Below are 6519 nucleotides of genomic sequence, written 5' to 3'. Positions count from 1 at the left end.
TCCACTCGACTTCTCGAGAGGGTGGAGGCAAGAGCGCGAGACGCGAGGAGAGGGTTAGGGTTTTAGCCAGCCTCGGCGAGAAGCGGAGTGAGGGAGGCGGCGGTGGTCGGCGCGCCTGTCTCCTCTTCCGCCGTCGTCTCGGCCGTCTCCGTCCTGCTCCTTTTTTTTTTGTTTTCCCCTTCCGGTCGTTGTGGCGAAAAGGCGCCGCTCTTTTTCTTGATTCCGGTCTCAGCTCTCAAGGTAACCTACCCAAGCTAAGGAATTCCTTCTCCTGATTCTAGTAGGTGAAATTTTTTTTGTTTTGTAACAATGCATTTTGTTGATTGTGATGGTTGACGGCGGTGACCTAAGTGAACTCGGTTCTTGATTTCTAGTGATTTTTTCTCTCTCACCAATTTCGTGGACTTAAAACCTATACGATTGAACTCCTGAGTTTGTGGGGTCTGCTGGACCATACTAGTTATTGAATGTAGCTTGTCAATGGTTAGTGGACCTTACCTGTAGCCGTTGCTGTGATTTTGGTGTGATTAGTTCAGTAGGTGCTATCATGTAGGTTTGTATTTTCTAATTCAGTGATAACTGGCTCTGCAATTGCTTGAACTTCTGTGTTAATTCGGCTATGTATTGTTCATTGAGTTGAATGGTGACGAGGGGCGGTACTTGTCTGGACTTGCTTCACCTAATAACTAGAAGTTAACAGAAGATTCTTGAAGGGTCGTTTTGATAGTTTATTTGGGAGGGACCGAATGGTTCTAATCTGTTGATGGAAAGATCCAATGGTACGTTTTCAATCAATTGTTGTATCTGACGGCTATATTTTTTCCATTGACGTGGCTCATCCTGGTGGCGAAAAAGATTAGTTTTTTCACTACTTTAGATAGATGTGGTAAACGTATACTTCAACTCCTGAATTATGTTGGAGCGCAGAGTTTATTCTTGTGATCAGAGTCAGTGGACTTTCAGTCGTTTTGTGTTGAGTGATTTGGTGTTGTCAGTTGAGTACCAGTTTAGCAAATTCAGACACCGTTGTAACTATCTTGTAGCATTGTATCGTCTCATCAACTGCAGATATGTGTACTGTAATTTCTTATAGATTACTTGTTTGATATAAATAGGCTGCCAACCTTGTCTTGTTTTGAAGGGTAATACATGGGTGTTTAACAGAAAAGGGTTCATAAGTTCATCTTTATATATATGCTCCTTTGATGATTTTCCCTACTGTAATTTGATCACCTTCACCTGTATCTTTCTTATCTTATTAATTTCATCTCACCACTCGGATACCTGCTGAACCAGGTGCGTTTAGCTTGTTCATACGTACTTCACAATGGAGGGTCTTCCGGATGCACTTATTGGAGAGATCGTCAAGAGGATTGACAGTACCAGTGATCTGAGTTCTCTTTCCCTTGTGTCAAAGCGTCTCTACAAAATTGAGGCAGAGCACAGACATTCAATCCGCATAGGCCGTAACCTTCCTCCAGCAACAGATGCCATAATATCACTGTGTTCACGATTTCACAACTTGTTGAAAGTAGATATCAATTACTCTGGTTGGACGCAGGGCCATGGGAACCAGTTGGACAACCATGGTCTCCATATTCTTTCGTCATACTGCCTCTCATTGAGTGATATCACCTTAAGCTTCTGCTCATACATTGATGATATTGGTCTTGGTTATCTAGCATTTTGCAAGAAATTGATGACCCTCAGGCTGAACTCTGCAAAAAGAATAACATCAAGTGGGCTTCTTGCTGTGGCTGTTGGTTGCAAGAATCTATCAGCTCTCCACCTCATCAATTGCAATAAAATCAGTGGGACCTTTGAATGGCTGAAGTACCTTGGCAGTGATGGAGCACTGGAAGAACTTGTAGTTAAGAACTGTGAACGAATCAGCCAGTTCAGCCTCCTATTGTTTGGTCCAGGATGGATGAAGCTCCAGAAGTTTGTGTTTGAGGTCAACAATCTTTACAACATATTTAAACCTCATGATCCCTCGTATGTGAATTACAGTATTGCTATGAATTCTGCTGTGAGAGTCTGAAGGAATTGAGTTTGAGACGGATTGTAACTGTGGAAGAAATAGGACTTCGTTCTCTCCTTGGAAAATGCAAATCATTAGAGAAACTTTGCCTTCATTTTATTCTCGGTCTAACTGACAGTGACATGATTACACTCGCCCAGAACTGCAGCAACCTTAGAAGTATCTCACTTCAGCTTGAGCCTCTCTTCTGTGAAGGACCTGAAGGTAGAGTTTTCAGGACGCCATTGACCGATGAAAGCCTCAAGGCTCTAGCCCTCGGGTGCCGTATGCTTCAGGTTGTTGAGCTCACAATGTTTGCTTGTGAGCCTGCTTATCCAGAAATAGGTTTCAGTCAAGAAGGCCTTGTGATTCTTTTTCAGTCTTGCCCAATCCGTGATCTTGTGCTATGTGGCGCCAATATCTTTGATGACGAGGGGATGAAGGCCCTCTCATCTGCACAATTCCTGCAGACGCTTGAGCTTATGGATTGCATACATATAACTGATGCTGGGATGCGCTTGCTTGCAGATAGCCCATCTTTGGTTAACCTCACATTGCGCCAGTGTAATGGTTTTTCTGATGTTGGAGTTGGTGCGGTCGTATGTGCACGCAAATTGGATTCTCTGGTTGTCGAGGGTTGTGGTAGGGTCTCTCGGAAGGCTGTGCTGGGTGCTGCCAAATCTGTTCGCTATGAACGAGATTACCCAGGCTATGGCCATCTAAGAAGATCAAGCTTGAGCATCCTGCAGGATTGAGTCCCCTCAAGATCTTCAGTTGTTTTTTGGGCCCCCTGTTGAAGTGGTTGAGTTGTTGCTAAGCGCACATCATTGACAGCTGCTGTTTTCATTTTCCATGTTTCTGAACCTGCTTTTGATTGCTCTCTGTCGCTCTGCTATATTAGCTTGTAATGGTGAGCCTTGGACTTTTGCAAGGCATCTGATGTGGTGAAAACCATCGTAAATTCGTAATGGTCACCACTATGGCACTGCAACCAGTGATTCACTTATTTCTTTGCTCTTTCTTCTGTGTGAATTCTGGAAGTATGTCATACATACTGCTTCGTAGTGACAAGTGGTCACGGATGCTAAAATTTTCAAGACTTTGGATGGTAACACGTGTACATGTATTGGTAGACTGGTAATCTGGAAAATCAGGTCACCCTTCCCATTATTCTTCACATACTACCTCCGTCTTAAAATATAGCAACTTTTAGCTATGAATCTGGACATACAGTTGTCTACATTTATAGCTAAAAATGCTTATATTTGAGGAAAAGCTATAGATCCAGTCCTAGGAGATGGGCATGTTTTCTCTAAGTATAATGATCTGAACATTCCGGCATTTGAGGAGCAAGCAGGTATTCATATGCTTACAATGAAATTTTGATATGCACAATATCTAAACAAACTATACCTCCGGTCCAAGAGATGAGCATGCTTTTTTATAATTTTGATCTGCACATGTCTGCTTTTGAGGAACAAGCAGCATAGTTTTATGGTTTTATCTGTTGTGATCTGCACATGTCTGTTCTGGCCAGAACCCATGCCCATTGAAGTATGTACCAAATCTATATTACTAAAGCTGGCTGGTTCTCCAGCCAGCTGATTGGTCCACGTGGCTCAACAGATTTGGAGATAAATAGATGGATTAGCACGGTAAAAAAATAAGAGTAAAAAAAATCAAGTGCCCTAAACCACACGTAAGATGAATCCAGAAAAATCTATACGTGAGAGAATTTAAAAACCACATCTGTATCGCTAGACACAAATCTGAGGAGCATACGAAGAGACACTAATAACATCCCTCCTTAAATACTGACGAAAAAAAATCGTTAAGCACACACATCGACGCATACAAGAAGATGAAGACACTAGGGTAGAGTATATAAAGTCGTGCACGTAATCGTGCGGACGCGCCGGCAGGACACCCTTCTCGATCTCTCCCGTAAGGCCGTAATACGTTTTTACCAGGATGGCTGGGCCAAAACTCCCTCCCACGCACAGCCCAATAAAATATCCAAATTGGCCCCTAACAGTGTGTGCGCTGAAACAGCTACTGTACAATATTGTCTAGGAGTATTGGATGCCATGCGTTCGAAACTTGTAATATTATAACACAAAAGCTCAACGAAATATAAGTTGTAACGTGAAATTTATATTGAATTCATATGTATTGATTATTATGAAATAACTTAATGTTTAAAGTGCAACTCCAATATAATTGTAAAAGCTACAATATGCCTCTCAAAAAGAGAGTACGCTCTACTACAGGTTAAAAAAAACTTTACATTAAAAAATAAATATGAATTATAAACAAATACATAAGGTGTTAAAAGTATATTTTTTTTGCTAATTACAAAACTTTTATAGTTTTAGGAAAGTCATTGATAAAAATTCCGATAAATACGACGTGAGACAGGTTAAAATTAGAAATAGATAACTTAACCCTATATATCCTTTGTTTCTAAAAAAGGTAGAACAGTTAGTAGCAATTATAAACACTATAAAAATTATTTACTTCTAAATTCTACAAATTCTAACAAGTTATGTTTAAAACTTTTAAATTTAGAAAAGCGAGGCATAATCTTTAGAAAAGAAATAAAATTTTATATCCTTTAAAATATGATCTTCATCGATTCGTAGTGCATATAACTATGATTCTTCCATGACGTAAAAATAAAAACACTATTTATAAAGGTATAACTAATGCTTGAGAAAAAATATGGGTTAGATTAGCAAGCACGCCAACAGGCACGCTAATTTTCTAGTCTCTCCAATTGAAAAGTGAATCCTGGGATGGATCCAGGAGCCACGTCATGCAAAATATATAGACCGTTGGATTGATATGGTAAATGAAGCTGGGACGTAGGATTGAAAGTGAAGGGGAAGGAATGGTTGCATGAAAAGAAAGAAAAAAGATGAATCAACAAGGTTCACGTGCCTTCAGTTGGAAGTTCAGCTGCTTGAAGAAAAAAAAAACACTCATCAAGAAGGTAATTTTATATAATGTGTTTTTATTTAACAAATTAAAATGCAATTTATAATACTAGGTCGTACAATATTATATATATCAACAAATTACATCATAAAAATAAAAAAAAGTTAGCTTCAGTTGTTATCATGAAGATCATGCAGCTCAAGGATTAAAAAATCGTTTGAGTGAGCACAGGTACTAACGGAGGGAGTATTTGACATGGTTCTGGCTTTCAAGTTGCAGAATTTCCAGAGGGCTGTACACATGCATATTTGTAGGAAATAAAAAGAAAAGGAAGAACAACGACAACATTAAATCATGCCTTTGCTCAAAATAACACATATTATCATTTCAATGACACAAAGGGTTCTACAATAGCAAACTGTTTAAAATTTTCTGTTATTGATTAGCGTTTCTATTTTTCACACATACTAATACTCAAATTCTTCAATTGTTGAACATCATAGGTAAGGTTTTATCCACACCATTAATAATAGAATGATTATAGTCACGCGAATGCGTGACTTCATAAACTAGTATTATATTGTGTCATGTACATATCCTTAACCTCACTACCACCTAATCTTCAGTAAAGATTTAAAAAAAATGTAAATTTCACAAAACCCAAAGTTATTATTGTTTAAATCTTGTAAGTTTTGGTAGGTGACATATAACCTCAATTATTATGGTCATGATAGTTCATAAAACTACATCATTGTTCCCATTCTAACAAATCCAAAATGAGGGGTCTACATGTAGGTTTACGTGGCATGCCCATGTAGATGCTGCCGGGAACAAATCCTCTCAACTTTCGCTCGTGCAACCTATGCCCATTAGAGGCGCTCGTTCCGAAACGGTCAAACGGCTAAGAGAAGTAGAGGTGATTGCCACCTCTAATTTTGTACATATTATCTAGTTATTAATTAAAAGGTAATGCATACAACACATTGACTATATCATTCCAATACAACATACTTCGTCCATTTCACATTATAAGAGGTTTTGGCCCTCTCCATCTCTCCTCTAGATTCACTAGCATTCATATAAGAGATAATCCATTATATGCCACTAACTTTGTCACAAGTCTATGATTTGAGTTATTAATTAAAAGGTAATGCATACAACACATTGACTATATCATTCCAATACAACATACTTCGTCCTTTTCACATTATAAGAGGTTTTGGCCCTCTCCATCTCTCCTCTAGATTCACTAGCATTCATATAAGAGATAATCCATTATATGCCACTAACTTTGTCACAAGTCTATGATTTGCCACCGACTTTGTCACGTTCTACAATATACCATCAACTTTTGCTTAACTTCTACGATTTACCATCGCCGTCCGGTTAGCCTCCGTTAGTACTGTACAATTTTGTCCAAATGACCAAAATACCCCTAAGGACAAAAATTTCTAAATGTGGATAAAAATTTCAAAATATCATATTATAAACATAAGATTGTAAACATCCAAACTTTGGCCAAAAATTTAAAATCTGATATTTCAGAATTTTTATCCAAATTT

The 6519-nt window shown here is 38.6% G+C and overlaps 1 pseudogene; it reads left to right on the top strand.

Annotated features, from left to right (window-relative positions):
- LOC127756931 (F-box/LRR-repeat protein 14-like) lies at window positions 1-3119 on the top strand (annotated as a pseudogene).
- The last annotated feature ends 3400 nt before the right edge of the window (window positions 3120-6519 follow it).

Source organism: Oryza glaberrima, chromosome 12, assembly GCF_000147395.1.
Source record: "Oryza glaberrima chromosome 12, OglaRS2, whole genome shotgun sequence".
In the NCBI taxonomy this organism is placed as follows: domain Eukaryota; kingdom Viridiplantae; phylum Streptophyta; class Magnoliopsida; order Poales; family Poaceae; genus Oryza; species Oryza glaberrima.
This window is presented reverse-complemented; position numbering and strand designations above follow the sequence as displayed.